Here is a 19311-nt window from a genome sequence, read left to right as displayed (position 1 = left end):
ACTGGACAAGTACTCTACCACTTGAGCCTTAGCTTTTTGGTGTTTCTAATAAAGTTTCAGAGAGGGTCTCATGCTTTTGCCATGAAATAGCTTTGGATGGTGATCCTCGTACTTCTCTCCTGAGTAGCTGGGCTTATAGGTCTGAGCCACCATATCCAGACTTATTTTTCTCTTAATACTTTTAGGTACACATGTTTAGCAGATTACATCTTGTCCTGTCTTAAATGTACATTATTGATTCTAATGAAAAATGTAAGGTATATCTTGGTCCAGTAAGGCAGGTGCATCACACTTCTGTTTTTCTCAGCTAGGAGACTGTCTCTGCCAGGAGACATAGCAAGGAGTGGGACAACTTGATTGGTTGTAGAGAGTAGGAGAAAGAGGTGACACTGACATGGAGTGGGTAGAGACCATGGATGCTGTGAAAATTTTACAGTGCACAAAGATGGTGGCCATGACATCAGCCCTCTAGCCCCAAATGTCAATAGTGCTCTGTTCCAAACAAATACTTTAACCCACTAACTTACAAAATAGTTTTTATAAAATATAAATATGGACCCAGAGTGAAGTAAATTAACACAAAATTCTAAAGCCCCAATCTCCCCTCCCTCCTCACCTGTCTAAGTTTCGTTTTCATCTAAGAAAACTATCTTACACTTTTATGGCCTTTGGATTTTTTGAGCCATTCCCACTAGATATTCTGTATTTAAACAAGTATTGAGTCACTGTTTGTGTAAAGTTCAGTGAGAATGATAATATTCTATATAAATTCTACCTTAAAGAGCTATAATCAAACAGAGGAAATAATACATTTGTATGCAGAAGTACCAAACAATAACATGCACTTAAAAGTAACTGCTTTGGGAATTTAGAAGTGCTAGTTACTCAGAACTGAGCATCAGGCAGACATTCAGAGGGACATAGGAAGGTGTCAGAGGGGAGTTAAGCTATGGTGATTAGAGAATATTGGTTTGCTTGAAATAACAAGGTATATACAAAGTTAGGGATCATTACCTCTATGATTAACTGAATCAGAATCTGAATTTCTACAGATCCTGGCTATCTACCTATATGCACATTACAGACCGAGAAACACTGACTTGGACATCTGAGTGCCTGCTGTCTTTTTACTTAGACTATGGCAATGGTTCTTAACTCTGGCTGTATATTATAATCACCTGGTAAATCTTTTAAAAATGCCATCTAGAAAGAGGGCTAATTTAATTTGCTTGGTATGATGCCTGAGCATTGGTATTTTACAAAATGCCCCAGGTGATCGCAATGTGCAACCAGGGTTGGAGACCACTGCTTTAGGACAATGAGCTTTTATGTCCAATTAGAAGAACAAATTTATTAAACACATCTACTGGCAGGTCACTCAGGTATTGTGCAAACCAAACCAAATAGGGATTAGCAAGATGAAGCAGCAAATACTGAATCCATGGTTGTCGTGGGGGGGATAGTGGGGGAGCACAAAGACTGGATGAGGATGCTGAGTTGTCTGTGTTTAGCTCAGAGGAGAGCAATTTAATTGACATCACCAACCCTGTCTGTGGGTGATCTTTCTTATATCTCCCAAGAAGGTTGGCTCCATTTGTGTGGTGCAGAAACAAGCTCATAGCTGTGTTTCAGGGACTCTAACATTGTAGTTTCACACACACACACACATAGATCTATATATACATACATACACATATGTATATATGTATATATATACACACAAACACATATATTTTTATATATACACACTTAGACACACACACATATATATATATACACACACACACACGTATGGTGATGCAAGGGCAGCTGCCTTAATTGTGGTGTCATGGACATTACTACTGGATTTTTTGCTTGCAGATCCTGGGAACAGAGCCAACTCCAGGCTCCAGGCTGGCTCTGCGTCAGTCCTAACAGTTATGATTGCCTTTGTGGGAAATTCTTCAAGAAAGCACATCCTTAATACCAGTCCTGGCACCACTGTCCTGCTATTTCCTTAGCCCTCCCAGTGATTTCATTCACATGATCCTGTGGATCTCTTTGTTGTAGATATGCTTCTCAAACATTAACATGTACAGACATCACTTAGAGATCTTATGAAAACAGATTGTGTTGTGGGGCCTAAAAATGTTCGTTTTTGACAAGATTTTGGATGCTGTTCTGCAGACCAAACTCTGAGTTAACTGAGCTTTGTGTTGTCCAATATGGTGTACAATGTTTTTTCCTTAGAAACAAAGAAAAATAGTTTTGGTAGGATTACTAATTTTTTCTTTAGTGTTGGGGATTGAATCCAGGACCTTGTGCTTGAGCTTGAAAAATGCTCTACTTTTAAGTTATGTCTCCAACCTACATTTCAGTGTTTAATTGTTAACAATTTAGTGACCCAATTGAGATGCGCTGCAAAATTATAATATTCACTAGACTCTCTTTTTTTTTTGCCAGTCCTGGGGCTTGATCTCAGGGCCTGAGAACTATCCCTGGCTTCTTTTTGCTCAAGGCCAGTGCTCTGCCTCTTGAGCTGCAGCGCCACTTCTGGCTTTTTTTGTTTATGTGGTGCTGGGGAATCGAACCCAGGGCTTCATGTATACGAGGCGAGCACTTTACCACTAGGCCATATCCCCAGCTCACTACACTCTTTTTTATTATCAAGTGAAGTACAGGGGGTTACAGTTTTATATGTAAGGCAGTGAGTACATTTTTTATCAAGTAACTTGTTACCTCCTCCCTCATTTTTCCCCCGCCCCTTCCCCTCTCCATTTCCCTCTCCCCCCATGAGTTGTACAGTATATATGGTTTACACCATATAGTTTTGTAAGTTATTGCTGTTGAATTCATTTGTCTTTTTATCCTTTGTCTCTTGATTTTGGTATTCCCTTTCCCTTCCTTAGTTCCAATATACGTATATACAATATCCAGGGTACTAAAATCAGTTACAGTGATATCAGGGGTAAAACCACAGGAAGGGAATATGAAAAAAAAGGAAAAAAGAGAAAAAATAGAAGGGCACAGTTTCACATGGCATGTTGAAAATAACTACAACAGTGATATACCACTTGTTTCCATAACTTGAAGTTCATTTTGCTTAGCATCATCTTACGTGTTCATAAGGGCATAACTATTGTGATATTCTGCTAGGACTATCCTAGACATGTTCTAATTATTCCCTATGAGGGGAACCAGAGAGTCTATGTTTCTTTGGGTCTGGCTCACTTCACTTAGTATGATTTTTTTTCTTCCATTTCCTTAAGAATGGAGCAGTGTCATTCTTGCTGATAGAGGCATAGAATTCCATTGTGTCTTCACTAGACTTTTTAGTTTTATTCTGAAAAAGTGATATATTTCATCAATAGAGTTTCTATTAGATTCATTATGTTGATTTCTCTGTGCAGATAATATTTTTGATGTATTGGGCTAAATAAGGTATGTTTTAAAATTGTAATAGCATGATAGTTATACGTGCTCTGATCACATGCTCGAATAATTTCTATTATAGATGAGCAACAATATTTACTTAGATGATGCATGGAAGTCTGTTTTGACTACAGTGAATGACTTCCTACTGTGCACTCCATCCTTGCCATGTGTGTTCTCACTGTGTGTTCTGCTATGTAAGGGAACCCTTATTTCACAGATGAGGAAACTCAGCTTCAGAAAGAGACTTTGAGCAAAACACAAAGCTAGTAAGGTAGCAAAATCTGGAATGTGAATCCAGAGTCTTCTTATTTCAAAGCTTACTCCTCCTATGCCATGCTGTCTCTTTTGGTTTTATTTAGGTTTTATCTTTATGGTGAGGAACTATCTTGGCATTAGATTCAAAGATTTATCAGTGTAAACTATTGTATAGGGTAGAGATCAGAGCCTAGAGATGAACTGTGCAGGCCTGTCCTTTACCTTTTACCCTCAGTTATATGAAGCAAATGAGGAAAACATCTTTATTATTAGAACCACGCATTCTCTGCAAATCCATGCCAGATGCCCTCATAGAAATGGAAACTAGAGACAGTGCATGCCTTGAGAAGCCTTCAGTTGGAGAGAAGATGAGCACATACTAAACAAATTGAGAATAAAAACTATTTTAGGATATACTGGATTAGCTATATAGCATTGATCAGATACAGGAAAAGACTGACGTAAGTTATAATTGACTTGGACTGGTTCATGGAAGAGTTCTGGTGAGAAAGAGACATGTAAAAATGGGGACACAGCTTGGGAAATTGACTATTTATAAGAATATATTTTAAATTTCCATTGTGAGTGAAGAATTTCAATCCATATTGATGACTACTTTATTATCTATTGGCAGACAACATTCCACTGGACAAATCTGAAGAATAGGACCAAGAATGGTGGTATTATATCTATGCCAGCTATGGAAACAGGCTTAGGTAAGAGGAATAGGCTGTGAGGCTGGCCCTGGGTGGGGACAGATGTCCTCAACAATGAAACAACTAAAGCAAAAAAAGTCTGGAAATGTGGCACACGTGTTGAGTGCCTGTCTAGCAAGCTCAAGACTTTGAGTGAAGACCTCAGTACCACATAATTAAAATGAACAAAGAAAATAAATCCATGACTCACTATTGACTCTTCCAAGTCAGTATTTCTGCTTACTTCTAACCATAGCCGAACAATAAGCCACATAGAAGAGCTAGAGAAGTGACATCCATTTCATACATAAAAGAGGATTCTGAGAACATGACTGTGGCAAAAAAGAAAAAAAGAAGAGCTTATACGAAGTCATAGACTCTCAGAGGTGGAGGCCATCCAGACCTACAATTTCATTTTATATAACAAAATTATGTCTCAAAGAGAAATGAATTGCCCACGATTACATGGCTGGTAGGCTAAGCTGTCTGTTCCACTGCCTCCATGAAGTGAAAATCATGGTGGCTAAATTGATATCACCTCTTGAATTTACTGTTATACTTATGATGTAACCATCAATTACATCTCTTGAATATTCCTAGTCTACACTTATTACATTGCCACCAGTTGCCAACACAGACCCAGTGTTCAAAAGTCCCATTTATAAGAGCAAAGCAATCTTGATCCCAAGCCCTAGACTCTATGATGCAACAGTAAGACCACATTTAGGGTCACAGTGGCAAGAAAGACAAGTTCTTGACAAGGCTTATAATAAAAAGCCAAAAAGAATCTCAAGTGCAATCAACATATTCCATTATCTAAGATGGAACATTGTTGGGGTCCATCTTCCCCCCTGGATGGAAGGGGCTTGGTGCACCTCCCCAGCTGGGGAATGCAGCCCTTCCACCCTCTCTACATTGGAATCCGGAGAAACTGGTTGGGCAAATAGACCCCCGACTTAGCCGGGGTTCGGCGCGCTCAGAGTGACGCAGCCCCTTGGGGGTCAGGTGACAGTTCTTGGCCTATCGGAATCCTGGCCAACCCCCTTCCTTCGGAATCATCTCCCCTTGACCTTCTCTCAATAAAGTTAGTTCGCTCTCAGAAGCCTACTCCGTGGTCTATGTACGCTAGCTCCCAGGGAAGGATAGTGGCCACATTACCACGTAGGTCACGCTCACGCCAGGCCGGAGTGACCCCTATGTCTCACTCTAACTTACCTGCAGGCCAAGGGTTAGAGGAGAGGGCGATACGGAGGGTAAAAGGAGAGAAAGAAGTAAGCATCTGAGCCGGGGCAGAGAAAAAACCCCAACAGAACATATGCTGTATAAGAAGTTAATTCGAAGGCTGAAAACAAAATGAAACTATACATACTACTATTACAAAGTCAGTTTTCAAGCACATTCAACTATTTTTTTTTTTTTTTTTGCCAGTCGTGGGCCTTGGACTCAGGGCCTGAGCACTGTCCCTGGCTTCTTCCCGCTCAAGGCTAGCACTCTGCCACTTGAGCCACAGCGCCGCTTCTGGCCGTTTTCTGTATATGTGGTGCTGGGGAATCGAACCTAGGGCCTCGTGTATCCGAGGCAGGCACTCTTGCCACTAGGCTATATCCCCAGCCCCACATTCAACTATTATATGCTTTCACACATTTGTGGAGATTTTTCTTGTATGTTTTCTATTTTCTTGGAGTTCCTTCAAACATATAGTAGGTTATTAAAGCTGTTAGTGGTGAACTGATGCAGTTTTGCTTTGTGCTGACTCCTGGGCTGTTAGGTCTATATGATATATATTTTCAGATTTTTTTCCTGCCCATCAGAGGGTGAGTACTAACCAGAGAACAAGGAATGGGTAGGTAGACAAAGACATGCTGCTGGCAAGACATGACATCTTCCTATACTGGGGACAAAATTTCCAACACACAAACCTTTGGGAGATAAGCTTCATCTAATTCCCTTCCTTCCTTCCTTCCTTCCTTCCTTCCTTCCTTCCTTCCTTCCTTCCTTCCTTCCTTCTTTCCTCCCTTCCCCCTTCCTTCTTTCCTTCCTGGAGGGCTTGAGATTTGACTCAAAGTTTTGCACTAACAAAACAGTTTGCTCTACCAAATTCTTTTTCAGACACTTCATTCTACTCTGCTTCCTCAAGTTCCACAAGTGTGGCCCCTTATATGTTGAGGTGCACAGCTCTAAGATAAAGACCTAGGCTTCTCGAACTCTTCCAATGTTCCAAGTGCTTGCATCCTTAAAGGATTTAAAGAAGAGCACCTTTTAATGACATAAACATGAACCTAGGTGGCTATTAGACATTAGAGCAGAAAGACACTATAGGATAAGCTAAGTTTTTGTTTTTTTAATTAAAACTCTTCAGATAAAATTATTAGTTTGGACTATATAGGAGAACAAAGAATGATTTAAAACTAAAAGGTTATCATGGGTATGTAGAAAATAGTTAGGCATGATGGGACAGACACAAACATACATTTATTTATTGACGTATTTACTTACTTATTTATTTGTAGAGCTTCACCATAGGTGGCCATAAATAGTCCATGCCAACTCTGCTAGAGAAAGTGACTATCCAATTGGGTGCCAGTGGATCACACCTATAATCCTAACTACTCAGAAGGCTGAGAGCTGAGGCTCACGGTTCAAATCCAGCCCAGGCAAGAAAGTCTGTGAGACTCTCATCTCCAATAAAAACTACTCAGTAAAAGCCAGACTAGCTTTGTGGCTCAAGTGGTAGAACACTAGCCTTGAGAAAAAGCAGCTCAGGGACAGTGTCCTGATTTCAGGCCCTAGGATTGAAAAAAAAAAAAAAAAGAAAAAGAAAAAAGAAAAAAGGAAGGTGCCTGATCTTATAAATCTAGAGCTTGGCTAACAAACCTGGAGGTCTGGGGCAGCTAGGAAGCATGATAATCACTGGGCTTGTGGTCACCAAACCTATTGAGTTGAGCTTCCTGAAGAGGCAACTTTGAGAATCACCACTTTTAATGCCTGTAATTGATTTCTATGGCTTGAGGTCTTAACTTTCAGGCAGAATGTGGCATCTGATAACTGGAAAAGGAGTAAAGGGAAGACTGGAAACTCCTCTACTATTTGAATTTAACATAGGAAAGATGCTCATGTATGAGAGAGATGTTAAATTCACATTATGATGTAAGATGTAAGACAACTTTTGAGTCACAAAGAAAATTAGACATTAGAATTTTAAATATTAAAGGGAAGATTGCAAACTATTATCTATTTGTCATTTTGTTGTTGTTTTGTGTATGTGCCAGTACCCATGCTTGACTTCAGGTTCTCTCACTCTTGTCCAACTTTTTTTTATCACTCATGACTGCTGTTTCACTCATGGCTACCACTGGAGCCGTTCCTCCAGTTCAGTTCTGTTTTACAAGTAAATTGGAGATAGTGTCTCATGGACTTTTTTGTGCCAGACTGGCTTGAATATCAATGCTCAGATCTCAGTCTTCTGAGTAGGGAGGATTACAGAATGAGCCATTGGAGTCTGCAAGGGAAGATGGGGTCTTTTCGGATATAACTTTGCCTATATAGGTGGGTGGGTGTGGGTGTGGGCGTGAGCGCATGTGCACACACTGAGACAGAATTTACATTTATATCAGGTCACTAAGTTCAAGAGACAGACATTTAATACTCAAGACAATCACGGGCTGTTGGCATTGTCCTTATTACCTAAATTTACTAAGCTAGTAAAAGACAGATGTTGGATTGAATCAAAAATCTAAACTTCATAACTAGTGATTTTCAACTTCTGATACAACGACTTGTCTGTTTCTAAAATTTAGGCTAACGGTGGTAAATAAAGGAAAAAAGTAAAATCATAGCAAGGATAGTAATGAGAGGGGAAATATATCTGAAGAAGGAAATGAATGCAGGCATTTCTGAAAAAGAATATTTAGAATAATTTAGAACAGAGAGGAGTAAAGAAATTTCTCTAAACTGATTTCTTGGTAACCTTGAAGCTGTAGGTCAACAAACAGGAAATATTCACTTGGTTTGAACTGGAACACAGAGTTCCTGTCCTGGGGGAAAATTTAAAGACTGTCAACAGCAACAAGTGTTAGGTCAGCTGTTGAATTTCATGTGTTCCACAGAGAATGCTGAATGCCTTTTTAGAGTAATGGTCTAACACTGATACAAAAAGCAATATCTTTTGATTAGGAGCCACAGGTGCCACTTTACCATCCAATATTTTCTGGGTGGTCTCTCCCATGCTGCAGTAGAGCTTTATTTATTGACACAGGCATACCTCAGAGCTAAGGTTAAGTGTGGTAGCTTTTCCCTGTGCCAATGCAGCTGCCCTGCATTTGTTGGCATGCCCACAATGCCCTTCCACGAGCTCTGCATTACTTTTCTTCTCTGATTATTACTCATGCCTTTTCATCAATGAATGAGAACTGGCTAACAAAACTGGGGTTTAGGACAAAACAGGGAGAGAGTTGAAGCTTTGGTCCAGTATAGTCTGAGTTTGAATTCCTTGTCTCTTTAATTTCAGAAAACAATATCAATTGCATTATGTCACTGTCTTGTGTATTAAATGTCCATTTCTGAAATGGAATGTAAAATTCTAAAAAGTGTCCGTTCAATAAATGCTTATCATCAGTGATTCTAGATGTTAGGGTATCATAAAAATGACACTGCACTATATCTATGTTTTTTAACCTGTACTGTATCCTGACTGAGGTATTGCTGACACCATACGATTTTGCCAAGTCACTTAAATATAAACTTAAATGTGTTCTTTATTTGTGAAATTTATGTCAGTTAAATTTTGGGGGGCATATTAGGGTTTGATTTAGGGTTTTATTCTTGCTACACAGGTGCTCTACCACACGAACCCACTTCCAGCTGTGGTTACTTTTAAGATAGGTTATTCAAGTTGGAAAGTTGATTTCTATATTTGTTTCAACTTGTAATCTCCATGCTATCTTTAATTTGGTGAACTGTTCTACTCTCCATTTGACCTTAGACACCAAGGAGCACATGAAAAAGTAAAGGCATCAGATTTTCCCTACATTTTCACTCTGATCCTTTATTTTATTATATTAGATCATAATGCTTTTGGTTGTTATCAGTCTTACTCATTACCGAAGAAGGACCACAATGCCACCTTAAACTGTACAATACAACCCCAGTGTTTTCTACTTCCATGGTTATCAACCATAATGTTATAATTAATTGTGTTCTCAGCAGCATCAGCCACATACTGTAATAATAGTCAAAGCTCAGCAGTGTTTATAATATACTGTAACAGAATTGTTTCACTTTAAGCAAATAATTTACCTCCTCTGTTAGAAACTGAATATATGGTAAAAGAAGTCATTGTCATAATATCTATAAGCAACAATTTCAGATATTAAGAAGACTAAAGAGAAAAAAAAGACAAGAAAACTTCAAAGCCACAAATATCAAAATGAAAAGGAAGTACACACATGATTGCCATTTTGGTGCTGCCATGACTCTTAATTTGAAAATCATGGGTAAGGAAGGTACTGGAAGCTAGTGCTCCGGTGAGGACTGTGTGCGTTGCTTGCTGCACAGGACATGGCCATGGACCTGTGGTCAGGCTGCAGGTATAACACAATGAAAGAGTTTGCTGTCTAGGCAAAGAGTCTATAGGACATCCATTTGCCTAGGTACTGAGAATATCCATTCTGCAGAACTGCTCCTTTCTTTCACCTATTTATAGATTTCATATATTTTATTTATATTCACTACAGGGCAGATATCATTCTAGGTGCAAAGTGCAGAGCAACAAAATAGAAATTTCTGTCCCCAATGATTTTAACCCTAATGTATTTTAGATCTCTCCTATGCTTATCTATCTAAGTGAAAAAAAAAAGAAAGCTCTGAATTTACTGTAGGTGATGTAAACCCTTTTCTACTAATTTGCACATCAAAACTTCATCTAGTCATCTTTCAATTGAAACCCACCATCTTCTTGGCACGTGGCATGGGCCACATATCAAAGAGAAGAATGTAGAGTAAGTGGAACATTCTGGGTTAGGTTCATTGAATTCATTTGCAACCAACTATGAGGTTACCTTCCAGCCTTCTGACAGAAGCAGAGGCACCATCCATTTTCACTGTACCTCTCCTTTGCTTCCACAATGCCTCTAGCCCAAAATGTTTAATGAGTCTTTGATATTTTTCAAACTGCCTGCTTCAGGAACCTTACTTACAATACAAGGCAGTATGTAAGAAATCTAAATGTGACTTGGTAAAAGATAAATTGCATCTGGGCACGTCTCCTGGTGGTTGTATTTTAGAAATTATTCTTAATTATTCTGCTTTTGCTTTTATTTTCACTAGGTCAAGTTATGAAGCATGCCCATTGGGTCAACCAGCAGATGTATGTGGTGACAATGCCCTGGATTCTGGGATTTCTATGGGTTCAGACTATGGTTTCAGGAAGTCAGTCAGTAATACTAAGGAAATACAACAGACTTGGAAATGAAATTCCCCTTCATTTGGTTCTCATTTGAATTCCTCAACGAATCCTTTTTTTTCCCTAACTATTTCATGTAAAATCCAGGCAGTATATAATAAAGTACTAACAGGTATCTGGGTATTTTGGGCTGGAAAACAGGCACTGCTTAGAGATGTATGAATTACCATGATGCATTATCTATACTTCATTCTGCTTATCTAAGGACAAATACAGAGCACACTGACATATCATTGACAACATCTTTACTCTGGAGTTGATGGGCTAAGAATCATGGTAAGCTGTCTTCTCAGTACCTCCACCTCTCTTTACATAAAGTCCACCATTCCACTTGTCTGCCTCCTAGGGAAAAACAAGTAAAGGGCACAACCAAATCCCTAAACACTTGGCATCATTTGGAGATTAGGGTTGCATGTGAGCCGGGAAGTACTCACCACTTGTTCTGGTGAGAGAGAGCCAACACAAACATTGTTTCCATAAAAAGGATCAGGAGGATTTGTGTTTACTTATTGAACCACTTACTGAATCTGTTATAAACAAGTACACTATCAAGAATTCAGTCAGCTTCAATATCAATGCCTAAGATCAGTGCTGCTCTTTAATGCATATCAAAGTTCAAGTTCTTTGTAAAAAAGAAACATTGCCATTCACTCTAAGACACCATATCGATATTATCATACTCCCCTTATCTGTGCCTCCTTTAGCTCTAGTGTCAGCTAATAAGTCCATAATGTTGAAAATAAAAAAAAAAAAGAACACTTAAAGCAGAGATAAGGGTTCAGCTTGTGCAGGGGTGGTGGGGAGTTATCATGAGATATAGGTAAGGCATAAGTTATTCCCTTAACAGATGGAGGCCCAGTGGGATATGCAATGATGTCACAAAAGATGCCCTGCTCTGTACCCCAGTGGCTGCCTTAATTCCATGACCAAAAGTAGTTTTCATTATTTGAAAGAAACTTTTTCTCAGCCAGGCATAGGTGGTTCATGCCTGCAATCCTATCTACTTAGGAGGCTGAGACTTGAGGATCATGGTTCAAAGCCAGCTCAGGCAGGAAAGTTTGTGAGACTCTTATCTCCAACTAACTAGCAAACAACTGGAAGTGGCTCTGTGGCTCAAGTGGTAGAGCACTAACCTTGAGCTGAAGAGCTCAAGGACTGTGGCCAGGCCCAGAGTTCAAGCCCCATGACTGACAAAAACAAACAAACAAAACCTTTTTCTCGGAAACTAAAAATAGTTATAACCTTGCAGTGGACAAGAAACTATTCTACTTTTGTATATCTTTATCCCTCTCCTTTCACAGAAGACATCTGAAGGGTATGGAGGAAATGATGTGGTAGCCAAAATACCTAAGATATTAGAAGTCTGATATATCTATATCTATATCTATATCTATATCTATATCTATATCTATATCTATATCTATATCTATCTATCTATCTATCTATCTATCTATCTATCTATCTATCTATCTATCTATCTATCTATCTATCTGTCTATCTATCTATCTATGTATGTAGAGAGCCAACAGCGAAATTCACCCTGACTTCTGGCTATACTCTAAAGGGCTTGCAAGGTCATGACTTAGGGAGCCAACAATAAAGCTCATCCTAACCTCTGGCTATGTTGTTATCTGAAGGACATGCAAGGACATGGTTTACTTGAAGGACAGTACTAATCCCGAGATGTTTTATTATGTCCACAAGATTCTGTTTTATGTAAACCATTCAACCGTATCTTGTTTTACTGCCTGTTGTTATTTACCAATTTCAGGGCCTTCCTGTTTTCTTAAACCTTAGTTAATCCTATGTTATTTCCTGGTTGTCAAACTGCATATAAGCTGGAAGTTAAGAATAAAACATGGTTGCAGTCTTGAGTTACAATCTCGAGATGCAGACCTCCTGAACCCCATCTTTTGCCTCTTGTCCTTTTTCTCTTGTCTTGTACTTTTCTTTTTCTTTAATCCTCGCCCCCTCAATCAGGATTCCCTCTTCACTGCCGGCTGGCTCGGCGCATATATATATATGTACATATATATGTATATATGTATATATATGTATATATATACATGTATATATACATATATACATATATATATTTTTGTCCAGGCCTGGGATTTGGACTCAGGGCCCGAGCACTGTCCCTGGCTTCTTTTTACTCAAGGCTAGCACTCTACCACTAGAGCCACAGTGCCACTTCTGGCTTTTTCTATATATATGGTGCTGAGAAATTGAACCCAGGGCTTCATGTATGTGAGGCAAGGACTCTACCTCTAGGTCATATTCCCAGCCCTGAGTTTTATATTTTTCATGGGCCTGTGAATGTCTAAAATTGAACAAGTGTTGTATTAAACACCTAGCACATCCCAAATACTTAACAAATACTGTAGACTACAAGAATTTATGTTATATAACCTTAACTTTAAGGATATAACCATATATATATATATATATATATATATATATATATATATATATATATATAAACACACACACATACATATTTAAAAAAATAGAAAAATGCTGGGCACTGGTGGCTCACACCTACAATACTCAAAAGGCTGAGATATGAGGGTTGTGGTTTGAAGCCAGCCTGGTTAGGAAAGTCTATGAAACTCCAACAAATTATCAAAAAATGCCAGAAGTGGAGCTGTGGATCAAGTGCTAGCCCTGGGCAAAAGGAGCTCAGGGACAGTCCAGGCCCTGAGTGCCAGCCCTACAATAATGAGAGAGAGAGAGAGAGAGAGGGAAATACATGAAAATCTAGGTTGAACCAAATGATTAATGATTTTATGATCCATACTAGATTTGAGTAGGAAGGATTATTCTGTCTAATACACATTGAAAGAAAATAAGGGAAAAGAGAAAATATAAGAAACAACATGTAAGCTTGTTATGGGTTCACATACTGTTGTGCCAAGTTGCAAGACCACCCCCAAGAAGACCACCGAGATTCAGACACTCCGAAATGCAAAAGCAAGGCAAGGCTTTATTTAACGAGCTGCCAACTCGGGCCTCGTCCTACCCACCAACAGCGGAGGTTAGGAGGAAGCCCGAGTTGGCAGCTTGTTAAATAAAGCCTTGCCTTGCTTTTGCATTTCGGAGTGTCTGAATCTCGGTGGTCTTCTTGGGGGTGGTCTTGCAACTTGGCACAACATTTGGGGGCTCGTCCGGGATAGCCCCAGAGACCCCGAGATCCCAGACTCCGAAGGTAAGAAAACAGTGCTGTTCATTTGTCTTGTCCTGTAATTTGTCTGTTTGTCTGTTTTGCTTTTGCTTATACTTGTAGGGCGCGAGTCAGTTTGGTTTTTGGCCGGAACTGACCAGGAGGGCCTCCGAAACAAGACTCAACCCGCCCACCTTGTACTTGGGTCTGTTCCTTCTGCTTATCTGGCAGGAGGTTGTGGGCCAACTCGGGTCCACTCCTTCTGCACCCTTGCAGGAGGTTGTGGGCCAACTCGGGTCCACTCCTTCTTGCAGGAGGTTGTGGGCCAACTCGGGTCCATTCTTTCTGCACCCTTGTAGGAGGTTGTAGGCCAGCTTGGGAGATCTCCAACTCGTAGCTTTTCATAGACCTGTGTGTTTTCCTCCTTTTGTATTACATCTGATCAGAGCCATGGATAACGTTCTATCTTGAGGACTTCCATCTAGCCCCCTAGACTTGATCCTAGCTCACTGGAGGGAGGTTAAGGAGATAGCTCATTTTTGTGTGTTTCTTTCTTGCACTGTGCCTGACTGACAAACGGATGATGGGGAACGTTCCTTCCACTCCCCTGGACTTGACTTCAGCTCACTGGAAAGATGTACAGGTGACAGCCCACAATCAGTCAATCAGTGAGAATGTCCGCAAAAAAGAACTCTAGGGGACCCCCCCACCCAGGCTTCTTAAGCAGAAAATTGTTTGGTGCGCTAAAATGTTTCCTAAGACTAAAAATGTTTTACTAAAACTATCAAGCCCTGGAAAATGAGGCTGGAGAATGCTAAAATCATTTGTTAAAGGTTTTTGTCTTAAAATGTACGGCCGATGCTAATTCTGCGCGCTTTAAGATCTTTTGAAAATGTATGTGTGTGTGCATGTGAGTGTGAACATGTTCAAGACTGCAGTATGATGCAAAACTAAGTTTAAATTCAAAGGTCTTCATGCCATGCAGTAACTGGGACTGAAGAAAAAAAAAGAGGCTCTTTTGAAACAAGCAGCCCGTAAGCAAAGGGCGGCACCTGGTTTCAGATTGCCTGTGAGCTTCAGTTTTTCCGATTCAGATAAAAGCTAAAGTGTTGTGTTAGTGTTAGAAAGGCTTTGGAAATCAAGAATACATTTCTAGATAAGAAATTTGGAAGTAAAATTGTCCTAAATAATTATTGCAAAGTGAGAAAAGGAGAATTATGGCTACCAAAATGTTTAATTGCCATTCCAGCTTCTTTGTAGGTTTTTTGTAACAGTTTCCAGCAGGCCCACAGAGAAGCACAGGTGATTCCTACAAGTTTGTCAAGATCTAATACTGACCCTTAATAAGTTCCAGGTAAGAGAGCATGCTTAAAAACTACTTCTGTGTGGACCACCTTGTTGCTTATAATTGGAGTAAAGTGGCTCCTTATAAGACTCATTGATCTGAATCTGCGGTTCGAAGCCAGCCCTGGCAAAGAAAGGTCCCTGTGAGAGACTTGTCTCTAATCAGCCAGCAGAGTGCTGGGAACAGAGTGGTGTGGAGCTCAAAAGTGGTACGGTGCTAGTCTTGAGCTGGAGAGCTGAGGGACAGCACTCAGGCCCTGAGTCCAAGTCCAGTGGAAAGTCACTCCTCCTGGGACAAAAGTGATGGAGCATCCAGAGGCAGTAAGCCACTGCTTGGATGGCAGAGATGGTGTCAGATCCTAGAGTCACTACTGTTGGCCTTTCAAAAGTTAAAGCCGGGAAGTCCTAGAAGAATAGTTCGTAAGCATGCCTTTCCAATGCCCATGTCTGTCTACTGGGCAGGAATTTACCAGTCATCTGTGATAGTGGTTAGTAAGGGTAAGTTTGTCAAATGAGAGGATAGATTAAAATCTCACCCCCCGCATTTACTCAAAGCCCTGATTGGCAGTGAGAATTTTAAGCTCATACATCTGTTTAGTAAAGAAAGCTTGTAGACCTGAGATTGTGTCCTCATTGAGATCTGTTAAAGGCCTGTCAGCTTGCCAATGCCCCCAATCAACAGATTACTAAAGGAGCTCGCCTCTGTGGGAATAGGGCAGGCGTGTATTGGGAAGTAGATTTCACAGAAATTACAAATATTTGCTAGTTTTTGTAGACACCTTTTCAGGATGGGTTGAAGTCTATCCAACAAAGCATGAGACTGCGAATGTAGTGGCTAAGAAGATCCTGAAAGAAATCCTACCCAGGAGACTGAACTCCTTAGAACCATGGTGGAAGGGACCCTAGACGGCATCGCCACTTGGGTTCATTGCTTCTACGCCAGGCCAGCTGACCCCTTTGCCCTGGATGACAACTACCGTGATGGAACATGGGAGGTCTCCAAGCACCCAACTCAGCCGCTTTGCCTTCGCCTCAAGAAAAGAAAGTTAGACTGAGACTAAGGTTATAGGTTCCTGGCTAGGTAAGGTCTACGCCCCTGAGTCAGCCTGAAGAAGTTACAGAAGATGGATGATCTTCACCCATCAGCCCCCCTTTAAAATCGAGGGACCAGAGTTGTTTTTGGGAAGATGAGGCAGGATAAACTAGAGGCATGCAAAACAGAGGTACAGAGACTATTCTTGTAAGAAATGGTGACGCCCTTTGGTTACTACATTGGGCCCTACTGGCCCATGCCTTACCTCTATATTATCCCCTAGACATGCAAGCCATTGAAATGGACAGAATGGAGCCATGATTGGCTCCCAAGGTACCAAAAAGAAAAAGGGGGAAATGAGGTGCCAGACTTTGAAGTCAGGCCCCACCACGTGAACCCCATTTTAGAATCGAACCCTGAGCCAATCAGATTTGTACCTGTGTTCTAATCTTGCTTGCACAGCTGATTGTTGTAACCTTGTTCTTTGCCTTTATAAGCCCTGTGTAATCACAGCTCGGGGCTTCCTCCTAACCTCTGCTGTGTAGGTAGGTAGGACGAGGCCCGAGTTGGCAGCTCGTTAAATAAAGCCTTGCCTTGCTTTTGCATTTCGGAGTGTCTGAATCTCAGTGGTCTTCTTGGGGGTGGTCTTGCGTCTTGGCACAACAATACTACCCTAGATAAATTTTACTAAATCAAATTTTACCAACAACTTTATTAGATAGCTACTATCACTGTTTCTATTTTGTAGATTTTATAAAGTAAGTAGCAGCCATGATGTCTAATTTATGAAACTTAGACAAAATCATGAAGGAGGTAGGCAGTAAAACTGGGACTTAACTAAAGCTGCTTACTTCAGAAGCTGGGTTGTTAAACCATTGTGTTCTACACTATTTTTCCCTAAGAAAAAGCAAGAAAAAGAGGAAGGAATGAAGGAGAGGAGGGAAGAAAAGAAGGAAGAAAGAGAAAGGGAAGGCAGGAAGGCTATAGATATTCCAAGGCAGAAGCATGCATCTTTTTGGTACTTTATGAAGACTTTTGTGAAACATATCTCACAGGACAAAAATCCACAAAGGATCCTTTCAAATGAGGAGCAATTTTGGCTAAAGGGGACATAATGATGCAAGAATGCAGTAAATGAATATATGGGATTATTATGGTGGCTAATCTTTTTTTTTTTTTTTTTGCCATTCCTGGGCCTTGGACTCAGGGCCTGAGCACTGTCCCTGGCTTCTTCCCGCTCAAGGCTAGCACTCTGCCACTTGAGCCACAGCGCCGCTTCTGGCCGTTTTCTGTATATGTGGGGAATCGAACCTAGGGCCTCGTGTATCCGAGGCAGGCACTCTTGCCACTAGGCTATATCCCCAGCCCAATGGTGGCTAATCTTGATTGTCAACTAGACTGACTTGCAAGATTTCTAAAAGATTACTAACCTTCTGGTAGGTGTGTCTGTGAGGGTATTTACAAGGAGGATTGGTGCATGGGCTAACAATTAAGGTGGAAAAGACTGTCCTTGAAAGTGGGTGGCATGTTGGATAGGCTGGGTACCTAAAGGAACAAACTTGGAAGAAGGAGGGAGACAGCCAGTGCATGCATACTTGAGAGTTTTTTTTTTTTTAATTTCAGTTAGAAAGTCAAGACCAGTATTTAATAATTAATGAAGCCCACACAACCCAGTGAGTTCTAGAAACAGTACTAAGATACACACTAAAATGCCAGAACATCATTATCATTATGGAACAACAGACAAAGTTTCACAGAAGCACAAAAAGCTGGAAAACTGACCCTAGAGGATTTAGGGAGCTGATGTTTGAGCTCACACTTATGGATGAAGAGAAGATTGTCAAAAGACTACTTTCAATGTGCCATATGTAACTGTAGCCTCTATTATTGATGATATTCCTGTATCCCCTTCCTGTGGTTGTACTTACACTATCTCTGTATCTTATCTGAGTATATTGGAAACTGGGTATACTGGCATTAGAACCAGGAAATTGGAAGGGAATACCAAAATCGAGAGACACAGGGTAAAAAAAGGCAGACAACTACAAAAGCAATACTTACAAAATGTTTGGTGAAAATGAACTGAACAACTGAACAACTCATGGGGGGAGGGGGAAGGGAAAGAAGGAGGGGGGAGTGGGGCATGAGGAAGGAGGTAACAAACAGTACAAGAAATGTATCCAATGCCTAATGTATGAAACTGTAACCTCTCTGTAATTCAGTTTGATAATAAAAATATATTTCAAAAAAGACAGGGGAGACTAGGAGCTATCATTTAACAAAGGAGAGATAGCTTATAGGAAGTCAGAATTTTGAAGCACAAGGCAATTAATTAGAGAAAGAAATTAGCTGCTTACTATTGTAAGATAAGTAATAGATAAATAATTAGATAAGTAACTAGATAAGTAATTTAAAGTAGTAATAATAATATAAAAACAATTTATAAGCCAGGCGTTGGTGGCTTATGCTTCTAATCCTAGATACTCAGGATCAGTTTCAAAGCTAGCCCGGCCAGGAAAGTCTGAGAGACTCTTATCTCCAACTAACCAGAAGTAGAACGGTGGCTCAAAGCGATAAAGAGTGCTGGCCTTGAGCTAAAGAGCTCAGGGACAGCACCCAGGCTCTGAGTCCAAGCTCCATGATTGAAAAAAAAAAAAAAAAGGAAGGAAAGAAAGGATTTATAGAAAGTCTAATTGTAGAAATCTTGGAAGATATTAAATCCAGATTCTTTAAAGTTACAATTTTTAAAAACACCAATCCATAAAATATATGCACATACACTTGTGCTCACATGCATACACACACACATACACACACACATACACACACAGAAATAAGTAATACATATGAAGAGGAGACCAAATCTTTGGTGATGTCTGCAAGTTAAAAAGGACTTTAGTCACTGATGTTTGTCTCAATATAAAAATGCCAAGACAAAAAAAAAAAG

The 19311-nt window shown here is 40.1% G+C and overlaps 1 protein-coding gene across 2 annotated transcripts in view; it reads right to left on the bottom strand.

Annotated features, from left to right (window-relative positions):
- Positions 1-19311, bottom strand: part of Ghr (growth hormone receptor) — a 239746-nt gene that overhangs the window by 36708 nt on the left and 183727 nt on the right. The window lies entirely within an intron of this gene.

This window comes from Perognathus longimembris, chromosome 19 (genome assembly GCF_023159225.1).
Source record: "Perognathus longimembris pacificus isolate PPM17 chromosome 19, ASM2315922v1, whole genome shotgun sequence".
In the NCBI taxonomy this organism is placed as follows: domain Eukaryota; kingdom Metazoa; phylum Chordata; class Mammalia; order Rodentia; family Heteromyidae; genus Perognathus; species Perognathus longimembris.
Note: the sequence above shows the minus strand (reverse complement) of the source record. Positions and strands in the feature narration are given on the sequence as shown.